The sequence below is a fragment of the Bos grunniens genome, chromosome 14 (genome assembly GCF_055505025.1).
Source record: "Bos grunniens cultivar Pamir isolate PY7600 chromosome 14, Bosgru_T2T1.0, whole genome shotgun sequence".
Taxonomy (NCBI): domain Eukaryota; kingdom Metazoa; phylum Chordata; class Mammalia; order Artiodactyla; family Bovidae; genus Bos; species Bos grunniens.
Window position 1 is genome coordinate 68,665,066 of NC_141178.1, and position 23,817 is coordinate 68,688,882.

Sequence of the window (23,817 nt, forward strand, 5' to 3'; positions counted from 1 at the left end):
TTAATTATGTCCTTTTATACCCATCTTTAACCTTTCTTTGTTGCAAGTGTGCTACATATGTAAAATTGCACAAAGCAGAATACACAGCTCAATGAATGAGAACAAAATGAATATCATGTAACTGCTAATCTGATGAAGAAAGAGAACTCTGTCTATACCCTTTCTTTTTGTCTACAAGCTCATGGATAATTTCCGTCATTCAAAGCTTCTGTTTCCTTACCTATGATTGGGAACACTGAAAATAGTTAACACCACTGTTCTCTCCTATCTGAAAATGTCTTTGTGAGAATCACATGACTTAGTGTTAATGTTGTTCTTCTAAGTGACAGAGAGCTCTGCAAATGAGGATGAAGATAGCCATTCAGTCTGATAGATGTGTGAAGCCTGCAAGGACATCATGCTTGCAGTTGTCCTTAAGCCTTCCCTTCCTTGGGAAGACAGAATGTAAGGAAAAGAGTGGTATTCTGAACGAGACAATCTGTTGGTCATCATCCTTCCAGTAAATTTGACTTGAAGCCATATAGTCCAACCTGTGAATGAGAATGCACAAACTTCCTCATTGTTCTGAATCTCTGACTTTTGGCAGGACGCTTCTGAACTGGAGCCATGCAAGCTTTTGGGAGACTTTCCCAGAGCCGTGACCTTGTAGGAATGGTCTTCAGTGACTAGGGGAGGGGATCCCTTACCAGTAATTGCTAGGGATGTGAAATAATACATGTGCCCTGCCAGGTTCCATTCTAGCTATGTGACCTCTGACGAGTCATTTAACCTCACTGAACCTGAATTACCTACCTTCTTGAGGATATACATAACCCCAACCTACCTAACCCTAACCTCACAAGGTGCTGTGAGTGTCCCCGTGAGATGGTTCATATAAACTTCTCACTGAGGTTCCTCACTTGACCAGTACTCAGAACTGTTTGCTGTGTAAACTGTCTTGGAATATCTAACTGGGTCATCACGGTGAGTGAGACTGCAGCATGTGGGCCTATATGTTTCTTACACATGAACACAGGCAGCCAGGTATGGACGTGGAGAGTGGGGTGATGGTTTTCTGACTCAGAAAACCACGATTTAGCCCTCAGCTCTCCATTGCTCCTAAGTAGGTCTTTCATGTATGAAGTCACAGAGTCTTTGTACATTCAAGATAGTGACACATGGGGCTTGCAGTGCAAAGACCAGGATCTGCCAGGCTTATATAGAAGAAATAAGAGTATGAAGTGAATGCTAAGGCTTCATGTTTGTGTGGGTAGGATGTGGAGAGCAGAGGGGAGAGAGAGAAAGGCACAGAAGTAGAAATGTATAAAGCTTGACTTTTGGCACCAGAAAGATTGGAATGGAATGTTCTTTAAGAGGAACACTAGAGAGCCCAGCAAGATGTATATTTGGGGGACCTCTCTGGAAGTCTTTGATGCCAGTCTAGGCACTTAGCATTGATCTCCTAGATAGTAGAAAAGAGCCACTGAAGGTTCTTAAACAGGGATGTGACAGGTCTCAAGCCCAGGAGGTAAAACTGAATTAGCAAATTAGTTAGGAAACAAGATAGTTATTATCCACAACTAAGGCATTATTATGTTCCGCTCAAGAACAATCCACTGGCACAGAGCCTCATGTTCTCAACAGATGCCTGCTGAATTTTTATTTTGAATATAAAATTGCTGTAGCCCAGATGTCATTTGGCCTCCCCAGCTTTTTCATATAAAGTGATGTGACATTTTAAATCTGAAGCACATGACTTTAAATCTTTCTCTTGCACAGACCCAGTCCAAGGGGTGAGATGAGTTTAGACATGACGGCAGCCCTCCATCCTCCTTACTCCCCCTCAAATGGGCCACGGGGCCTGGGTTAAGCCCCACTTCTTATTCCTCTGGTTCTTTCTCTGATACTGCCTATCACCATGTGCCAACCCCTCCAGGCTTTCCAGACTTCCACAGCGAGTGTGGTGCAAGGCTCTGATGTGAAGTAAATGAAACAAGACTAAAGGCCATGAAGTCAGCAGCATGCAGAGGTGCCGGGGACCAGCCCCGGCTGATCCAGGGTATTCGAAGGAGAGACGGCATAGGCGAGGATCAGGATACAATAGCTTCAATTTGATATTAATTAAAGATATAAAGAGTAATAGAATAAGGATAGCTCAGTAGGAAAATTCAGTGGAGAAAAGAGGCTGAGTAGCTTGGTTTACGCGGGAGACCAATAAAACTTCAAGACAAGAAGTTTGCACCACTTACGTAGGCTGCAGGCGTCCTTCCGTTCTCCCGAAGGAGAGGAGACACTGAGGCCTCCCCGGTCGGATCTTAGAAGCCCAGGCATAATTAGTAAGCATGGTGGGTTCCGCGCTCCAGATGGAGACTCAACCAGAGTGAGAGAGAGAGCGACATGGGGAGACCAGTATTTCGAGAAACTGATCCCAATTCTTTATTTTCCAGAGTCTGTTTTTATACACTGAGATGTTATACAAAAGTCACGTGGGGACAGCAGTCCTGACTTTTATTAAAGTCAGGTGCTTCACACAAATGTATACAGAGGTCTTAGGGGTGTTACATCATCTTCTGGCCAGGGGGGCCTGCTGACAATTTACGACCCTCTCCTTGTGACAGCGGTCAGTCAATCGGACACTTATTTCTCCAGGGCTGATTATTCTCAAAACAGACGCCACCCAAATAAAGTTACATTCCTACAGGGTGAGGGTGTAGTGGGTTTTAGTTAAGGAAAGAATTTACTTAACCTAAGGTCTAACGTGATTAATATCAAAGGTTAATACTTATTTCTTCTATATATTCATTAATGTGTGTAAGGGCAGGGGATGTGGAGACTTAGCAACAAACATTGGCTCAACAAATGAAAAACCCTTCACCAACACAATTTCTAATTAGCCCACTATACTTATAGTTTTCTAACTTCTCTAAAGAACCTGTTTTTAGAGGGTTTAAAGCATCTCGTGCCTCTCATGGTTGGGAGGCTGTGAGCAATCACATGTGGCCCGACGAGCCTGTCAGGCAGGCTAGAGAACCTTCAGAGGAGTTTGTAGGTTAAAACACTCTTGTCACACCCAAGAGTTTTTATTGACTAGAGCTCTAGGTTAACTCCTTCTCCAAAAGAGGTGGTGGGGGACAGCCCCCCGTAAAGTCAGAAGTGTAGGTGAGCACAAAGTAGTAAAGTAGGCAGGCTCTGGTTATGGGGGTAGATGCTCGAGGAGTTCCAGGGGGACTCCTGAGGCTCGATCCCGCCTTTGCGTATGTCGAGCCTCCTTCCTCATGACCTTTGTCACGGGCGGAGTACCTCACTCTGGCCCCCAACACAGAGGCACCACTTTAAGCGGGTGTCTGCCTTTGAAAATATCCACGAGGTTTCCTCTGCCATGGGCACAGCCCTGTCATAGGAACTGATGTACAAGAGAGCAGAATGCATAAAATACACCCCAGTCTATCCATCTCAAGCCATTGACATTTGCCTCATGGTGTCCTAATTAACTCTGGATGCTTTTTATGTCCTTTATGCGTTTTTATATCATAGAAAGTGAACTGTGTTGGTTGCCCCACGTCATTTGTGAGAGAATTGTGGAAGCTAATTAAAAACAAAACCAAAAGCCACAGATGTAATTATTACATAATGAGGTAAGGATAACATTATCAGATGCTATTACATATACCAAGAGCGAATTTTAATTAGAACCCCAGGTAGTTACTGAGAAATCAGGTATAAAGAAATTCTACCAGGACCACCTATTTGCAAAATAATCATGCATCACAATTATTGCTTGGGTATAAATCAAATTCCATGGATGTACTTCTTAAAAGGAAGACAGTTCTCTGGTCTTGGCCTGTGCAAAACAAATAAAACACATGCATTATCAAGACCAGTTTCCTCAATCTGATACTGCAGGCACAAAAGATTTAGGACCTTCTGAAACATGTAATCCTCTAGTATCAAAGATTAGATTCATTCTTTCTAGTTTCTATAAAGTATAAATATGAGCTGCGTCTGTAATGGCAATGAAATAAATATTTTAAGGCATATACTCCTGTTCTTACACATAATTTATAATCCTATTTTATGACTCTGTGTGTATATGTGTATAAAATACACAATTCATCCCAGCACAATATGTCACAATGACAGTAATATACTTGTACATATTGTGAAATAGTGCCAAGCAACTGGTAAACTTTTCAGTAAGTCATCCCTAAAGACCCTTTCTAGAACTTAAGCCATGTGTCGTCTCCATCTTGTGGCCAGGTGGCCAGGAGAAAACAAAAGAGGCAGTATGATAGAAGGCGGGGAGGCAGGTTAATCTCTCTGAACATCTATTGCCTGACGGAGGCTGACTGGAAGGCCCGCCCTGGTCCAGCGGAAGGAGAACCACTGGTGGATGATCACTGTCTTCTGTGATCACGAGGGTGTTGTGGCAGGTGGTGGTGATGTGCAGGGAATCAGTTTCCTATTTTGCGCCTAATGAAAACATTTGCTAGATTCAAATCCAGATTTTTGTGTTCTAACCTCAGCCACCTGTCTCCCCAACAACTAAATGGCTGCATGACCTTGGGCAAGCCCTTTAACTTCTCTGAACCAGAGCTTCTCTATCTTTTGAATGGGAACCGTGGTGCTCACTCAGTCCTAGTGTAGCATGAGGTCACCATAGGATGAGCAGTTTAAAATTAGTGGATTCAACTTCGATGGGTTCCCAGGTGGTGCTAGTGGTGAAGAACCCGCCTGCCAGTGCAGGAGATGTAAGACACACAGGTTCCGTCCCTGGGTTGGGAAGATCCCCTGGAGGAGGGGAGCCCAGTGGGCTACAGTCTGTAGGGTCAGAAGAGTTGATTATGACAGTGACTTAACAGCAACAGTAAAGGAATTCAGTGACATTTGAAGTGTCATGTAGTGCTAAATGCCACAAAGGACAGATGCAGCAGGACTGGGGAGAGAGCTTGCCGGTCGGGAGGACGTTGTTTTGGATAAGGTGCTGGAAGGGTCTCAGGATGCACATTTGATGACAGAAATGGATGTAGTCAGGGAGTGGGTCACATGGCTCCCTGGGGGAAAGCTGTTCCAGGTGGAGGGACAGCAAATGCCAGAACTGTGTTGCATGGGTTCAAGGGCCAGGAACAAAGCCAGTATGGCTTTTCCATTTCTGCATGCTTGTCCATTGGAGTTCATTTTGAGGTGTAGCCCTCACAAATAACCATGGATTTCAGGGGCCAGGAAAAGTCAGATGGTGGTGCTCACTCACTCACACAGCACAGTGCACAGGGTCTGTCACCTCTGTTACCCTGCTCATTGATTTTCTGCCTTTACTTATAAATGTATATTTAGACCATGATGAAGTTACTCTTGGGGCTTCTCAGGTATCTTAGTTCAGTTCAGTTGCTCAGTCGTGTCCAACTCTTTGCAACCCCATGGACTGCAGCACGCCAGGCTTCCCTGTCTATCACCAACTCCTGGAGCCTGCCCAAACTCATGTCCATTGAGTTGGTGATACCATCCAACCATCTCATCCTTTGTCTTCCCTTTCTTCTCCTGCCTTCAATCTTTTCCAGCATCAGGGTCTTTTCCACTGAGTCAGTTCTTTGCATCAGGTGGCCAAAGTATTGGAGCTTCAGCTTCAGCATCAGTCCTTCCAATGAATATTCAGGACTGCTTTCCTTTAGAATTGACAGGTTTGATCTCCTTGCAGTCCAAGGGACTCCCAAGAGTCTTCAACACAACAGTTCAAAAGCATCAATTCCAGGTGCCTCAGTAAAGAATCCACTTACTGATGCAGAAGACACAAGAGACACAGTTTCGATCCCTGAGTCAGGAAGATCCCCTGGAGTAGGGAATGGCAACCCACTGCAGTTTGCCTGAAAAATTCCATGGACAGAGGAGCCTGGTGAGCTACAGTCCTTGGGGTTGTGAAGAGTTGGACATGACTGAACACACACGCACATTACTCTTGCCCTGTAAGTAAATAGCTAAATCAAATCTTTTTCTTTTAGGAAATAAATATTGTACTGTTAGACAGCCTGATTTACGGGAGTAGTAAAGGTGTTTACTTTTAAAGGTGTTTAAAAGGTACAGTCTGTCAAGCAGTTGATTCTGCAGGGCAGCTTCTTCTGCAGGGGTGTGGAAAGAGGAGTGTCACATTCACCCCACCCCCAACCTCTTTGTCTTCCTCCTCCTGGGCAGTGCTTCTTCCTCAGCCTCTGGATTTATAAGACCATTGTGCTAACAGTGTTGTATGCAGTTTACAAGCCTTTGCTCAATTCTCGTGGTCCTTATGGAAGTGTAATATTAAACTAGTCACATAAGACTGAGACAATGAAATGCAGTAACATACATTAAGTGTTTAGCACAATGCCAGGTATAGGGTAGATTCCCCCAAATGGTAGCTGTTATTATCACAACATTACTTTATTTAGTCCTCCTACATACCCAAGGAAAGGGGCATTATAATCCTCAAATTATAGGCACAGACAGGTTAAATAACTTCTCCAGGGTCACTCTGCTAGTTTCAGTCCAAGATAGGGTTTAAATCTCAATCTGTCTAGTGCTAAAGACTGTGTTCTTTTTCTTCACATACTACCTCACTACTCTTTAATTTCCTTATATGTATAAAATGGATATAATATATATATGTGCATGTATATGTATATTATGTATGCATATGTGTACCCATATGTTATAAAGGTATTTCAATACTAAGTTATGTGAGTATATATATATATATTTATAAACTATATCAATATAAAATGGATACTTAACATGTGTTTATTTTATAAAGGTATATGTGTGCCTGTACATCTGTGTTCTTGAGATGGCATTGAGTAAAATTAAAACATTATTATTTGTTGAAATAATTGTTCATTTGAATCTGTCCTTAGGCTATTGGAGCCCTGACCAGGAAATGATATCTGGTAATGGAGGGTCTGGGCTTCCCTGGTGTCTCAGATGGTAAAAAATCTGCCTGAAATGCAGGAGACCTGGGTTTGATTCCTGACTCAGGAAGATCCCCTGGAGAAGGAAATGGCAACCCACCCCAGTATTCTGAGGGCCTGGCAGGCTACAGTCCATGGGGTCACAAAGAGTCAGGCATGACTAAGCAACTGACGATGGAGGGCCTAACCAATAGCTGCTGGGTGTTGGGTAAGTAGCCCAGCCTCCTCAGGCCTTGGCTGGAATATTCCTGGGGCAGGCATTGTTCACAACTTCCCATGTATTTCTGGAGGAATGATACTCTGGTTGTTCTCTGTGGTTACTGAGTATGTACCAAACCCCTCTTTGCCTTCCTCCTCCCGTGTCACCGTGCCGTTGCCCTGCCAGCATCTCTGACCCCTCTAAAATAAACCACATGCTGTTGCTTCTCTGCTCGGGGCCTGCTTCTGTAGTTGTTCAGTCACTCAGTCATGTAACTATTTGGGCCCCTATGGACTGCAGCGTGCCAGGCTTCACAGTCCTTCCCATTTCCCAGAGCTTGCTCCAACTCATGTCCATTGAATCAGAAATTCTCTCCAACCATCTCGTCCTCTGTCATCCCCTTCTCCTGCCTTGAATCTTGCCCAGCATCAGGGTCTTTTCCAGTGAGTTGGCTCTTCATATCAGTGGTTAAATATTGGAGCTTCAGTTTCACATCAGTCTTTCTAATGAATATGCAGGATTGATTTCCTTTAGGATTGACTGGTTTGACCACCTTGCAGTCCAAGGGACTCGAGAGTCTTCTCCAACACACCACAGTTCAAAAGTATCAATTTTTCAGTGGTTCAGCCTTCTTTATGGTCCAACTCTCGCATCCATACATGACTACTGGAAAAACCATAGTTTTGACTAGACAGAGCTTTGTTAGCAAAGTAATGTCTCTGCTTTTGAATATGCTGTCCAAGTTTGTCATAGCTTTTTTCCATGGAGCAAATGTCTTTTAAGTTTGTGGCTGCAGTCACCATGTGAGGTGATTTTGGAGCCCAAGAAAATAGAATCTATCACTGTTTCCATTGTTTCACCATCTATTTGCCATGAAGTGATGGAACCAGATATTATGATCTTAGTTTTTTGAATTTTGAGTTTTAAGACAGCATTTTCATTTTCATCCTCCTCATTCACCTTCATCAAGAGGATCCTCTTCACTTTCTGCCATAAGGGTTGTATCATCTGCATATCTGAGGTTATTGATATTTCTCCCAGAAATCTTGACTCTAGCTGTGCTTCATCCAGCCCAGCATTTCACGTGATGTACTCTGCATATAAGGTAAATAAGGAGGGTGAAATCATGCAGCCTTGACATACTCCTTTCCCAATTTGGAACCAGTCTGTTGTTCCATGTCCAGTTCTAATTGTTGCTTCTTGACCTGCATACAGATTTCTCAGGAGGCAGGTCAGGTGGTCTGGTAGTCCCATCTCTTTAAGAATTTTCCACAGTTTGTTGTGATCCACATAGACAAAGGCTTTGGCATAGTCAATGAAGCAGAAGTAGATGTTTTTTTGGGATTCTCTTGCTTTTCTGATGATCCAACAGATGTTGGCAATTTGATCTTTGGCTCTCTTGCCTTTTCTAAATCCACTTTGAACATCTGGAAGTTCTTGTTGAAGCCTGGCTTGGAGAATTTTGAGCATTACTTTGCTAGCATGTGAAATGAAAACAATTGTACATAGTTAGAACATGCATTGCCCTTCTTTGGGAGTGGAATGAAAACTGACCTTTTCTAGTCCAGTGGCCACTGCTGAGTTTTCCAAATTTGCTGGCATATTGAGTACAGTACTTTCACAGTATTGTCTTTTAGGATTTGAAATAGCTCATCTGGAATTCCATCACCTCCATGAGCTTTGTTCGTAGTGATGCTTCCTAAGGCCCACTTGACTTCGCATTCCAGGATGTCTGGCTCTTGGTGAGTGATCACACCATTGTGGCTATCCGGGCCATGAAGATCTTTTTTGTATAGTTCTGTGTGTTCTTGCCACCGCTTCTTAATATTCTCTGCTTCTGTTAGGTCCATACCAGTTCTGTCCTTTATTGTGCCCATCTTTGCATGAAATGTTCCCTTAGTATCCCTAATTTTCTTGAAGAGGTCTCTAGTCTTTCCCATTCTATTGTTTTCCTCTATTTCCTTGCACTGTTCACTGAGGAAGGCCTTCTTTTCTCTCCTTGCTATTCTTTGGAATTCTACGTTCAGATGGGTCTATCTTTCCTTTTCTCCTTTGCCTTTAGCTTCTCTTCTTTTGCCAGCTATTTGTAAGGCCTCCTGAAACAGCCATTTTGCCTTTGTGGGTTTCTTTTTCTTGGGGATGGTTTTGAGTACTGCCTCCGGTATAGTGTCACTAACCTCTGTCTATTGTTCTTTAGGCACTCTGTCTATCAGATCTAATCACTTGAATCTATTTGTCACTTCTACTGTATAGTCATAAGAGATTGATTTAGGTCATACCTGGGTGGTCTAGTGGTTTTCCCTACTTTCTTCAATTTAAATCTGAATTTGGCAACAAGGAGTTCATGATCTGAGCCACGTCATCTCCCAATCTTGTTTCTGCTGACTGTATAGAATTTCTCCATCTTCAACTGCAAAGACTGTAATCAATCTGATTTCGGTATTGACCATCTGGTGATGTCCATATGTAGAGTTGTCTCTTGTGTTGTTGGAAGAAGATTATTGCTATGACCAATGCATTCTCTTGGGAAAACTCTGTTAGCCTTTTCTCTGCTTCATTTTGTATTCTAAGGCTAAACTTGCCTGTTACTCCAGGTATCTTTTGATTTCCTACTTTGGAGACCTGGCTTAAAAAATGGGTCTGGAGGCACAGAATGTTAGAGGCTGTCCATCTCTTTAGAGAAATTATGTGAGCTACCCACATTGCCACTGTTGGCTCCTCCACCTTAGTCTCCGTTGCCTCAGTGTCTGGGATGGGACTGTAATACCCACTTTTCACAGGTGCTCAGGAGGTCTTGGAGAAAATCTCATAAAAATGCTTTGCACTTGCGCATCACTGGAAACAAGTGGAATTTTCTGCGACACCGCACCTCTTATTAGCTCTGTTATTGAATACCAACTCCTGCTGGTCTCTGTGTTATAAGCTGGTATTAAAAGCACTCAAAGAGAAGTTTGGCTGCAGAATACTTCAAATATATATCTCCCTGCTGTTGCTATACTGACTTACGAAACACATCAAACAGTCCTACCACTGCAGTGCCTGTTGAAAAAGAGGAACAGGTAAGCTCCCCTGGGCATCAGTGACAGGCCTAATAGCTCCTGTTTTTGCTGCCATCCAGCTGGTTTATGTGTTTGGCATTTAGCCTCAGCTCTTTATATGGTATTTATCACTGTGATTAAGTAAGGGGCAGAGACATTTGGAATGGCTTTGCCCGAGAAGTCACCTGAGCCTTGTTGTTTTATGTTGCAATAATGGAGCACAGGCATTGTGTGTTCCTGCTAATCCTGGGCAGGCCAAGATATGCCATTCAAATGGCAGGAAGGAAGCAAGTCTATGATGCTAACAAGAATTTATCTCCAAGATTAGAGTCCTCACAGTGCCTTTTCCTCACCCTGCTGTCCACTGAACTCTTTATGATGGTGTCTATTAATTGTAATCCCTCGTGGAAGGCATTCTGTGCATTGCTGTTGTTCAGTCTCTCAGTTGTATCTGACTTTTTGTGACCCCATGGACTGTAGCCCACCAGGCTCCTCTGTCCATGGGTTTTCCCAGGCAAGAATACTGGAGTGGGTAGCCATTTCATCCAGGAGATCTTCCCCACCCAGGGATCAAACCGACATCTCCTGCATTGCAGCACTGAGTCACTGAAGAATCCCTCTATGCATTGAGTACTTACCATTTCTTAACCTTCTCAACATTTCTATGCAATGAGAAATAGAAAATTATTTCTATTTTGTTTAAATGAGCTAAAGGACTCTCAAATAGTCTAGGATTGTTTACTAAGGGATTTATTAGATCCTAGATATGTGGACATGTATGGATGTGAAAGTTGGACCGTGAAGAAGGCTAAGCGCCGAAGAATTGATGCTTTTGAACTATGGTGTTGGATAAGACTCTTCAGAGTCCCTTGGACTGCAAGGAGATCCAACCAGTCCATTCTAAAGGAGATCAGCCCTGGGGTTTCTTTGGAAGGAATGATGCTAAAGCTGAAACTCCAGTACTTTGGCCACCTCATGTAAAGAGTTGACTCATTGGAAAAGACTCTATGCTGGGAGGGATTGGGGGCAGGAGGAGAAGGGGATGACAGAGGATAAGATGGCTGGATGGCATCACTGACTCGATGGACGTGAGTCTGGGTGAACTCCGGGAGTTGGTGATGGACAGGGAGGCTTGACGTGCTGCGATTCATGGGGTCCCAAAGAGCCGGACACGACTGAGCGACTGAACTGAACTGATGTGGACAATGGGCTAGATTTTGTGGGAGAACTAGGAGTTGACAGGCTGAGGGGGATCGTATCGGACTCTTTGTGACCCCGTGGACTGTAGCCCACCAGGCTCCTCTGTCCATGGGATTCTCCAGGCAAGAATACTGGAGTGGGTTGCCATTTCCTCCTCCAGTGGATCTTCCAGACCCAGGGATCGAACTTAGGTCTCCTGCATTGCAGGCAGACACTTTAACCTCTGAGCCACCAGGGGGTTTTATGAGGGGGATGGAGAACCTTCAAATAAAGTCGCTGACCACACTCTGTAAACTTAAAGGGTCAGGCAAATAAAAGGCATCTCAGGAAGAGAAACAGTGTTCTCTAAAATCTGTGAGACTCAGGTGTCCTGGTGTGTCGTCCTGGCTTTAGTCATGGTTAGCAAGTCTCTCATCTTTTTTAATCCCACCTCCTTTTTATTTCTTTCCTTTCCTTTCCACCTCCTTCCTTTCCTTTCAAAGGAGAGAACATGCCTGTTCTCCCATCCTCTGGGCATGATGTGCTATGCTCACTGCTCACATTGTATAGGTTGAAAGTGTTATAAAAAGCAGAGAGCATTCATTAGTTGTGGCTAACATATCTGGCTGTGTATTGGCACCGTGAACCCAGTTGCATGATCTCATTATTCATGTATCTATAAAAGAAGGCTGGGATTTTCCCAATAGTCATGTTCAAATGTGAGAGCTGGACCATAAAGAAGGCTGAGCGCTGAAGAATTGATGCTTTCGAGCTGTTATACTGGAGAAGATTCTTGAGAATGCCTCAGACAGAAAGGAGATCAAAGCAGTCAATTCTAAAGGATTCAACCTTGAATATTCATTGGAAGGACTAATGTTGAAGCTGAAGCCCCAATACTTTGGCCACCTGATGTGAAGAGCTGAGTCATTGGAAAAGACCCTGATGCTGGAAAAGATTGAGGTCAGGAGAAGGGGGCAACAGAGGATGAAATGGTTGGATGGCATCACTGACTCAATGGACATGAGATTGAGCAATCTCTGGAAGATAGTGAGGGACAAAGAAGCCTGGCACGCTGCAATCGATGGGGCTGCAAAGAGTCGGACAGGACTGAACAACAACACCACCTCATCAGCTCTGGCTCTGTGTTGGCACCATAAACCCAGTTCTATTATCTCATTATTCATGTACCTATACAAAGACCTCTTTGATGGACAGAGTCCTGCCATCTTTAATGCTGAGACAGCTGGGTGGAAACTATTTGCAGGACTGTTCTGTCAGTTCAGTTCACAAGTTTTCTGTCAGTAGCCTACTAGCTTTTCCAGGATTACACTAAGTGCGTTTATGGGTAGGGAGATGTGTGAGCATACAGGAAAAATAGGGTAGCATTTAAAAGGAAAAGGCAGCTGCTTCCATGAGATGACCAGCTCCTTGTGTTCCGCCTCCTTTCCTCACTGTTTTCTCAGCCTCTCACATCTCTCCGTTCCTGCCCACACTGAAATGCTGCAGCTCGGGGGTACCACCATTTTGGAACATTTTCTGTTCGTATTCTAAACTTACAGCCATTACCTTGAAAGAGTGGATTTCCCTGGAGTACAAGAGAAGAGAACTTTATTTCCTTATGCTTTCATATCTGCTCTCTGGGGCTCATTTCTCCTAGCCCTGAATGAAATCCAAGGCCATCCCACGATTTTTCTGATCACTCTGAGGTGGGGCTACGTGTTAGTCCTTCAGTCATCTCCTACTCTTTGTGAGCCCATGGATGTAACCCACCAGGCTCCTCTGTTCATGGAATCCTCCAGGCAAGAATATGGGGGTGGGTAGCCATTCCCTTCTCCAGGGTGTCTTCCCAACCCAGGGATCAAACCCAGACCTCCTGCATTGGAGGCAGATTCTTTACCATCTGAGCCACCAAGGAAGTCCCATAGCATCCATTAAAACCAAGCATCAAAATTAATTGAACCTAGAACCAGACATTTAAAGTATTGTATCATAAAGAATTAAAGCAAGATTTTTTAAAGGACACATTTGTTTCCATTCATTAAAGGATAATTTTCAAAAAATATAAAATCATACAAAATGAACATGTGTCAAAGATTTTATCTACTTTATTAATTAAAACAAAAATCCGTAAGATGATTAATACAATTCAAAGGAAAATCTGAAGAGCACACATATTTACAGTCAATCAAAAATGCTAAAATGAATTTGCTAATGCTTACAAAACTGGTTGATATCCTGTAAGGCAGCAAACTGTAGAGTTTCGCTGGTGGCTTAGCAGTAAAGAATCCGCCTGCCAATGTAAGAGACTCAGGTTCAATCTCTGGGTTGGGAAGGCCCTCTGGAGAAGAAAATGGCAACCCACTCAAGTATTCTTGCCTGGGAAATCCCAGGGACAGAGGAGCCTGGTGGGCTACAGTCCATGGGGTCGAAAAAGAGTCAGACATGACTTAGGAGTAAAAAACAACAACGAGGCAGCAAACCAGTTTTCTATGGGGCAGGAATCAGGTGCACCTCTGCTAGAGGCAACTCATTTGCATTTCCATGGGTAAAAATAATTTGAATTATCATCATATCCTTGCTATTAATCAGTTCAGTTCAGTTCAGTCGCTCAGTCGTGTCCGACTCTTTGCGACCCCATGAATCGCAGCACGCCAGGCCTCCCTGTCCATCACCAACTCCCAGAGTTCACCCAGACTCACATCCATCGAGTCAGTGATGCCATCCAGCCATCTCATCCTCTGTCATCCCCTTCTCCTCCTGCCCCCAATCCCTCCCAGCATCAGGGTCTTTTCCAATGAGTCAACTCTTCACATGAGGTGGCCAAAGTATTGGAGTTTCAGCTTCATCATCAGTCCTTCCAATGAACAGTTCTTCTTTGGAAGAACACCCAGTCCTTCCAAAGAACATCAGTCCTTCCAATGAACACTTCAGCATTAGTCCTTCCAATGAACAGCTTCTAATGAACACCAGGACTGATCTCCTTTAGGATGGACTGGTTGAATCTCCCTGCACTCCAAGGGACTCTCAAAAGTCTTCTCCAACACCACAGTTCAAAAGCATCAATTCTTTGGCGCTCAGATTTCATCACAGTCCAACTCTCACATCCGTAGTACTGGAAAAACCATAGCCTTGACTAGATGGACCTTTGTTGGCAAAGTAATATCTCTGCTTTTCAATATCCTATCTAGGTTGGTCATAACTTTCCTTCCAAGGACTAAGCATCTTTTAATTTCATAGCTGCAATCACCACCTGCAATAATTTTGGAGCCCCCCAAAATAAAGTCTGACACTGTTTCCACTGTTTCTCCATCCATTTCCCATGAAGTGATGGGACCAGATGCCATGATCTTCGTTTCCTGAATGTTGAGCTTTAAGCCAACTGTTTCACTCTCCTCTCTCACTTTCATCAAGAGGCTTTTTAGTTCCTCTTCTTTCTGCCATAAGGGTGGTTTCATCTGCATATCTGAGGTTATTGATATTTCTCCCAGCAATCTTGATTCCAGCTTGTGCCTCCTGCAGCCCAGCGTTTCTCATGATGTACTCTGCATATAAGTTAAATAAGCAGGGTGACAATATACAGCCTTGACGTACTCCTTTTCCTATTTGGAACCAGTCTGTTGTTCCATGTCCAGTTCTAACTGTTGCTTCCTGACCTGCATATAGGTTTCTCAAGAGGCAGGTCAGGTGGTCTGGTATTCCCATCTCTTTCAGAATTTTCCACAGTTGATTGTGATCCACACAGTCAAAGGCTTTGGCATAGTCAATAAAGCAGAAATAAATGTTTTTCTGGGACTCTCTTGCTTTTTTGATGATCCAGCGGATGTTGGCAATTTGATCTGTGGTTCCTCTCTGCCTTTTCTAAAACCAGCTTGAACATCTGGAAGTTCACAGTTTACATATTGCTGAAGCCTGGCTTGGAGAATTTTGAGCATTACTTATACTAGCGTGTGAGATGAGTGCAATTGTGCAGTAGTTTGAGCATTCTTTGGCATTGCCTTTCTCTGGGATTGGAATGAAAACTGATCTTTTCCAGTCCTGTGGCCACTGCTGAGTTTTCCAAATTTGCTGGCATATTGAGTGCAGCACTTTGACAGCATCATCTTTCAGGATTTGAAATAGCTCAACTGGAATTCTATCACCTCCACTAGCTTTGTTCGTAGTGAGGCTTTCTAAGGCCCACTTGACTTCACACTCCAGGATGTCTGGCTCTAGGTGAGTGATCACACCATTATCATTATCTGAGTCATGAAGATCTTTTTTGTATAGTTCTTCTGTGTATTCTTGCCACCTCTTCTTAATATCTTCTGCTTCTGTTAGGTCCATATCATTTCTGTCCTTTATCGAGCCCATCTTTACAATTAATAGAGTTGTAAAATAGCCTGCTCCAACCCTGGTGGCTCAGAAGGTAAAGAATCCACCTGTAATGCAGGAGACCTGGGTTCGATTCCTGTGTTGGGAAGACCCCCTGGAGGAGGGCATGACAACCCACTCCAGTAATCTTGCCTGTAGAATCCCCATGGACAGAGGAGTCTGACGGGCTATAGTCCTTGGGGTCACAAAGAGTCGGACACGACTGAGTAACTAAGCACATTCCAGCAAGACAATCAAAGATGCAAAGCTCTATAGAATCAGATAACCCTAAAGAGTTTCCTAGATTATGCTCAGCATTCCACCGAAAGGATACCTAGTAATCTTTTATGCATTTCAAAGACTTTCATAATTTTCCTAATTGCAGTACTCTCACAGGAATATTTGTAATATTATTTTTCATGGTATATATGACTGACAATTTTGGTGGTATTACTAAGCAAATTTAAAGTTATTTTAAAGCAGTTTTCATTTCATTTCCATTTCAAACCATTACATTTTGCATTTTTGTCTGTGCTTTTTAGTGTATATAAAACAATAGAACTTACAAATACCTTATACAAAAATAAACATAAATATATATTAAATATTTAGAATTAAAAAATATTTTACCAATGAAGTACCAGTGAAGATGTACTGTTGCAACTTTGAAGATCACTGTTCTGAGACTAAAAATTCTCAGTATCTTCAGAGACACAGTCTTTTAGCGAGAGTTCTCAGTCCTTTTTCCCCTTGTCAACTACACTGGCTATATCCCACACTGTTAGCTGACTTATTAGTCAGAATGGTTAGCTTGCTCAAGAACCACAGTCTCTAGCATTGAAAACTGGCTGCTTGAACATATTTCAGTAAGGGAGATCATTATATTGATAGAGTCTTAGTAGATTTATTGGAGGAGAGAAGGCAAAGGAACAAATGTGTGAGGCTACTGGGGTCTGTTTTAATGACGAGTCATTAATGAGTCATTCAATGGTTTTCTTGGGTTGGGCAAAGAGGTGACAGAATAGTTCCGGATCCGTGGCCAGAGCTAGGTGGTGATTTCTAAGCAAGTATTGAAGAGACAGTTGTTTGATGTTATTTATTGCACCAAGAAGAGTGTTTTCGCTCGAATAAGGATAAACTGACAGTAGAGTAGGCAAATTAATGGTTTTAGGAAGTGCCTTATAACAGTTTCTTGAGGCTGTAGAACAAACTGCCACAGACTTAAAACAACAGAAGTTTATTCTTTCAGAGTTGTGGAGGCCAGAAGGGTAAAACCTATGAGTTGACGGGGCCACACGCCTTACAGAGGCCCTAAGGGACACTCCTCTCCTCTTTCAGTGTCTGGTGGCTGTTGGCTTTCTTCAGCCTGTGGTTGTACCTCCCTCTGTTCCATCATCATGTCAGCTTCTCCTCCATGCCTGAATGTGTCTCTTCGCTCTCTCTCTCTTTTCTCAAAACATATTTTATTTATTTATGGCTGTGCTGGGTCTCCCTTGCTGCATGGGCTTTTCTCTAGTTGCGGTGAGCAGGGGCTACCGTACTTGCGGTGCAATAACAGAGGCTCCTCACTGAAATGGCTTCTCTTGTTGTGGGCCAAAGGTTCTAGGGCACGTGGGCATCAATAGTTGCAGCTCCTGGGCTCGACAGCAGAGCCTCACAGTTGCGTAACTCCATGGTTGTGGAAAAAAGGCTCTAGGGTGGGCGGGAATCGGTAGTTAGGGCTCCAGGCTCTAGAGCACAGGTTCCATAGTAGTGGTGCACGGGCTTAGGCGCTCCACCGCATGGGGATCTTCCCTGATCAAGGATGGAACCCATGTCTCCTGCATTGGCAGGCAGATGCTTTACCACTGAGTCAGCAGGGAAGCTCTGTCTTCTGTCTCTGAAAATCCTTAATTTAATTACATCTTTGACCATCTAACATATTATCCATTCCTTTGGTGTGAAGGTAATATTCCCAGGTTCCAGAGATACAACATGGATGTCTTTTGGGCGATATACTGGGTTGAACAGTATCCCCTCCAAACATCATGGCCACTTGGAACTGCAGAATATAGCCGTATTTGAAGTAGGGTCTTGGCAGATGTAAGTAGTCATAATGATGTCATACTGGGCTAGGGTGGGCCCTAATCCAGGGACTGGTGTCCTTATAAGAAGAGGAAAAAGACACAGAGCACACATGGAGGGGAGAATAGGACAGCTTGTGCTGAGGAGGGCAGAGACTGAAGTAGTGTGTCCACAGGCCAAAGAGCAGCACAGATGCCAGCGCCACCAGAACATAAGACCAGTTCATAGACATCTCTTTAGAGTTGGAGGCAGCACACTAAGAGAGAGATGGCTTTTGAGGAGTCATGCCTGTAGCACAAAGTTCATGCCCCCATTTCCCCTTTTCCTTCTGTTGGAGCCAATCAGGCAGAAATTAAAGATCCTCTCTGATCGGGTGACATTTCCAGCCTCTTGGCCCTGCTACAATCTGTGTATTCTTTGTGGCTTTCGGGAAGTCCTATTTGTCAGCTTTGTCCCATCCTTTTCCCCACATCCCCATAAACCTAACACTACAGAGCAGAGGCTTGGGTTGCAGAAGGTGGCAACACACTGGTAATTCTGCTCCTCCACCCAGATCCACCTTCCACCCTTGTCCCTGCTCTGTTTCCCCAGAGCCTGAGCACACGACTGAATGATCAGAATTAATGTTGGTTTTCCTTCTTTCTCCCATCTTTCTGGCTCTCATGGAAGGAGCCTTGGGTAGAAGAGGATTCCCAAACATTGAAAATAGGCCTATATCTTATCCTCTGGCTTAGACAATGGCATTGTTTTTGCATATGAATACATGTGTTTGGTTTCCTTTCAGCAGGAATTGTTTTGACATCTTCTCTTGCCCTGCCTCAAGTCAATATTTTCAAACTATACCTAACCCTGATCCGTTTTCCTTTTGGTTGGCAACCTGTCCTTTTTCAACCTGGTGCAAAGTTTTAGAAAAGAATGCCATTCTCATACATTCCAAGGAGCCACATGGAAGTGGGTGTCTATTGCTCTGTTCACTGTGGAGGGTCAAGAATGTGTGTCTGACACACCAGCCTGCTGGACATAAGTTACATCCTAAACCCTCTGTCTCCATAAATAACCCCTGGCAGTTTCATTACAGCCTGGGGTACCCCAGCTAACACTGGCAGCTAACTTAACACCAATCAATCTTTCTAATGTCTTTCATGGTTTGGTTTCATTAAGAGCCGAGGCCATCATTCACCCATGCCTGCTTGGCCACCATGTTGATTTGTGTCTCCTTACTGTGTGAACGCATATGCATCCCCGAAGACCCGAGATTTCCTCAGAAAGACAGTGCTGCTGAGTGCTCCCTATTTATGGCTTAGCATAAGAATATATATTGCCTTTTATTACATGGCCATTAGAGAGTAAAATCTGGGGAGAGATTTCCATTGGAGTGTAGTGAGCATAATTATAAACTTGGAGATGATGTGAAATATGCCCTTGCTAGAATATTCACTGAGTTTTCAAAGAGGGTTTTCTTCTGGTGACACCAATTAATCATGGCCCATGTGAGCCCATGATACTCCCCCCTCCTCGTTATTCCTGTTTTCCAGGCTTTGTTTAGCCCTTATTTCTGTCCCTGTATCTAGCCAAGAATTGGCCAATTTGAATGAAAAAGAGACCATTGATAGGTCTCTGGTAAAACCTCAGCAAAAGGAGTGTTTCTCTGTCAGTTTTGTGTAGGATTCTGAGGTGAAAATCTAGGTCTTGGGGGAGAGAGGAAGTAAAGGGAATGAAAAAAAAAAGCCTCTGTAACAGAGGGTCCAGGAACCACTTTATCCGACTCAGCACGAATACCTGCAGCATGGGCACAGCCTGCCCCCCAACCCCCCAGAGCACCCTCTTTTAGTGAAACTGGGGGTGAGGAAAATTGGTACTTAAGTTAAAGCTTCAACCAAGCAGTTTTTGATTACATAGCTAGAATTTGCTCACCAGATCCTCATGGTTCATACTAACCTTGGCAGGGTCTCAATGGCCATTTTTCACACTTGACTTATTCTTGAATAATTTCTGAAACACATTAAGCCTAGAAAGCTTTCCCTCTAACCTCACTCACGCATATTTTTCTTTGCCTCTCTACATTATCCCTAAGCCTCTTCGGGATTTTTATCATAAAGGCCACAGGAGAACCCATTCATCTTTTCTGCCTACATTTGTGTGTCCACTGCGGACATCAATGGGTGGGCTGAAATGGGCTTACTAAGGCATGCAACTGAGGGGTGGATAGAACCTAATCTTCCCAGTCTTGTCCTTTCCACCCACCTGCTCCCTTAGCCTGTGTCAGCAATTAACTCCCCCTTCCCCACACCTCCATCCCTTCCATATCCCTAGTGGCTTCACACAGCCAGCTCTCCTCTGTAATCCCTTGCTTCTCTGTCCATCACACAAGCACAAACCTTGATTAGTCTCTACACTCTCTATGACAGAAACAAAACTAAACTAAACACAAACAATTACAGCAACAAACCCTTCTGGTCCCTTTGCTTTCTGAATCAATGATTTGTGACTGAGTGTGTGTGTGTGTGGGGGGCGGGTGTATCTTAGGATGATGCTGAAAAAGTAAAATCAGAATCTGTAGTAAGGGAGTGTACCTTGAGGCCACATTCAGCATTGTGATTTTACATTTAAAAGATACAGCCTCCCTAGCAAAAACCTGGTTTTATTATCTATATTACACAATGTAAACAGAATTCGATAAGACCTGGAGAAGACTCCAGGAAAATGTCTTCTTTTTTCATTTTATGAAACAAGTTATACAATGTAAATATGACTTGGAAAAACTGGACAAGAAAGAAAAGTCGTTATCTGCCATTACCTGAGAGAAGGTTCACACTGCCTTGATGAAGGGATAAACACTTTGAGAGAGTGTATAAGGATTGTGTTTATCCATTTGTTTCACTCGTTGGGTCTGTTTGGTTAATGAGTTACCCCTCACCATATCCCCTCACCAGGATTGTTTGTAGTGAAATCCTGGTAACTTCTACTAACAAAGCAGTTTGATAGTAAGGGCTGAAAAACCAGAAATGGTGGCAACTTGAGCACTGAGCAAGTTTTCTGATTCATTTCTTCAGGGGTTAAGAAGTTTTCTATCCCATGCTCAAAAATGACCAAAACGTCAATGCGTGTCTTCCTTTCCTTGGTTTAAGATATTTGCCCCTGCTTGAAATGGAAGTATCAGTAGGAGATATTGTTCTTTTAGCCAAATTTTAGTCACTATCAGCTCAGAGTGACTGGGTTCCGTCCTAAGAACAAAAGGATGTGAGCAAAGCATGGAGAGGGTGTTAGTACAGTGAGCAGTTAAAAGAGGGAAGGGAGGTGTCCAGATTGATTTTGTGTGTGTGTGTGCCAGTACTTCTCTGCTCCTTATATCCTTATTCTTTGCCATGTAACAAAGTTGTTCTTCCCTTGAAAGGATAGGGTTGTGGGTCTGCAAGGAGATCAAACCAGTCAATCCTAAAGGAAATCAACCCTGAATGTTCTTTGGAAGGACTGATGTTGAGGCTCAAACTTCAATACTTTGGCCACCTGATGCAAAGAGCCGACTCACTGGAAAAGACTCTGATGTTGGAAAAGATTGAAGGCAGGAGAAGAGGGCAGCAGAGGATAAGATGATCAGATAGCATCACCAACTCAATGGACATGAATCTGAGCAAACTCCGGGACATAGTGAAGGACAAGGACTTTGGTGTGCTGTAATCCATGGGGTTGCGGAGTCAGACACAACTGAGTGACTGAACAACGACAGAGGAAAAGTTTCATGACACTGGATTGGGCTACAATTACTTAGATATGACACTAAAAGCTCAGGCAACAAAGGAAAAAACAGATAAATTAACCTCATCAAGATTAAAAACTTTTGTTGTATCAAAGAACAATATGATAAGATCAGGCACATTCAGGGTGATAGGACCTTAGAGACAAAACATAGTATGGACAGAGTGAAAGGCAACCCATAGAGTGGGAGAAACTATTTTCAAATTAGATACCTGATAAGAGATTAATTGGGAAAGGAAATGTCAACCCACTCCTGTATCTTGTCTGCAAATTCCATGGACAGAGCAGCCTGGCGGGCTACAGTCTATGGGGTTCACAAGAGTTGGACATGACTTGGCAACCAAACAACAACAGATGAGATTATTATACAGAATATTTAAACAGCCCCGCAACCCAAAACAACAACAAAGCAAACACCCCTATTAAAAAATGAACACAGGACTTTAACTGACATTTTTTCCAAAGAAGATGTACAAATAGCCAGAAAGATGCTCAGAATCACTAATCATTAAGGAAATGCAAGTTAAATCCACAATGAGCTACCACTTAATACCCATTGGGATCATTATTATTAAAAAAAAATAAAATAACAAGTGTTAGTGAGGATATGGAGAAATTGGAACTTTTATGATGTGCTGGTAGAAAGGTACTGTTATAGCCACTTTGAGGAACTGAAAAATGGCAGTTCCTCGAAAAAATTAAATTGAACTACCATATGATTCAGCAGTTTTTTTAACTATGTACACCAAAATTGAAAACACGGATTCAGATACTTATACACTCATATCTGTAGCATTCAGTTCACAATTGACAGAAGGCAGAAGTAACCAGTGTTAGTTGACGGATACATGAATAAACAAAATGTGGTATACACAAAGAATGGAATATTATTCAACTTTATAAATGAAAGAAAATCCGATACATGCCAAACATGGATGAACCTTGAAAACCTGCTGAGATAAGCCAGTCACAGTACTGTGCACTTAAAAAGGTAAAAGTTTATGTTATATATAAGAAGAAAAGTGGAATTGCTCAGTCATGTCCGACTCTTTGTGACCCCATGGACTGCAGCCTGCCAGACTCCTCTGACCATGAAATACTCTAGGCAAGAATACTGGAGTGGGAAGCCATTTCCTTCTCCAGGGGATCTTCCCAACCCAGGGATCAAACCTGGGTCTCATACATGGCAGGCAGATTCTTTACCATCTGAGCCACAAGAAAAATATACATAACATATATATATATATATACACACACACACATATGTTATATACATATATGTATATAGTGTGCATATTATATATGTATATATTATGTATATTTGCCACAACAAGAGGTGGGACTAGCCATAGAAGAGGAGGAAGTGATATTCATTGGAAGGACTGATGCTGAAACTGAAGCTCCAATACTTTGACCACCTGATGTGAAGAGCTGACTAATTGGAAAAGACCCTGATGCTGGGAAAGATTGAAGGTAGGAGGAGAAGGGGACAACAGAAGATGAGGTGGTTGGATGGCATCACTGACTCAATGGGCATGAGTTTGAGTATGCTCTGGGAGATAGTGGCAGGCAGGGAGGCCTGGCGTGCTGCTGTTCATGGGTCGCAAAGAGTTGGACACAACTGAGCAACTGAACAACAATAAGCCATAGAGAGGAGGAAGTGATAGTGTGCAGGACTGACCCTAGACTTTGTGAGGCCTCCTGTGCTTCTGCTTGCTGTTTTGAGCCATAGCCAAAACATAGCCATTGGGATGTTCTTTCAGGCTAAACCCTAGAATGACTAAGCACGCATGGAGCGAATTGAATCCATGCCTCAGCTAGGAATCAGGATATCTGTATCCACAGTTTAAGGTGGAACCATCTAGATGAATGCTGCCTAGGTTGGCCAACTCTTGATGACCTGCAATTGGTTAAATGAGTTTAATAATTATTATTGAAGCCTCTAATTTTGGAATAGTTGTTACACAGCCATGTTGCGAAGCAAGAATTAAGGTGGAGAAGAGAAAGTCTAGTAGAGTACTCCATGAAAGAGCAATACTTTTAGCCTCATAATTGTCCCAGTGCCAGCCATTTCTCCTCTAGTGAAGGTATGTTTAATCAGGGTTATCTCTGAGGATCACCAAAATTTCCCTTGCTGCTTCATCCATAGACTAAAAATAGACTCAAGTGCGTTAGTTCTGTTCGATGCCTATGTATCAACCACTAGCTTTGTCAAAACACTATTTATGTTGTCTTATGTGGCTCTTCATTGCTCTTAGGATAAATTCCTAGTTTCCTGATACAGCTTTTACATCTTACTTGCCTGGTAACTTCCTCTCCA

General features: G+C 43.1%; 1 protein-coding gene across 1 annotated transcript in view; it reads left to right on the forward strand.

Moving 5' to 3' along the window:
* Positions 1-5,645: 5,645 nt before the first annotated feature.
* LOC147359625 (uncharacterized) overlaps positions 5,646-23,817 on the forward strand; it is a 95,627-nt gene continuing 77,455 nt past the window's right edge. Inside the window, exon 1 of the transcript XR_015141056.1 lies at positions 5,646-5,936. The gene's annotated coding sequence lies outside the window, so the exon portion shown is untranslated. The remainder of the gene's footprint in view (positions 5,937-23,817) is intronic.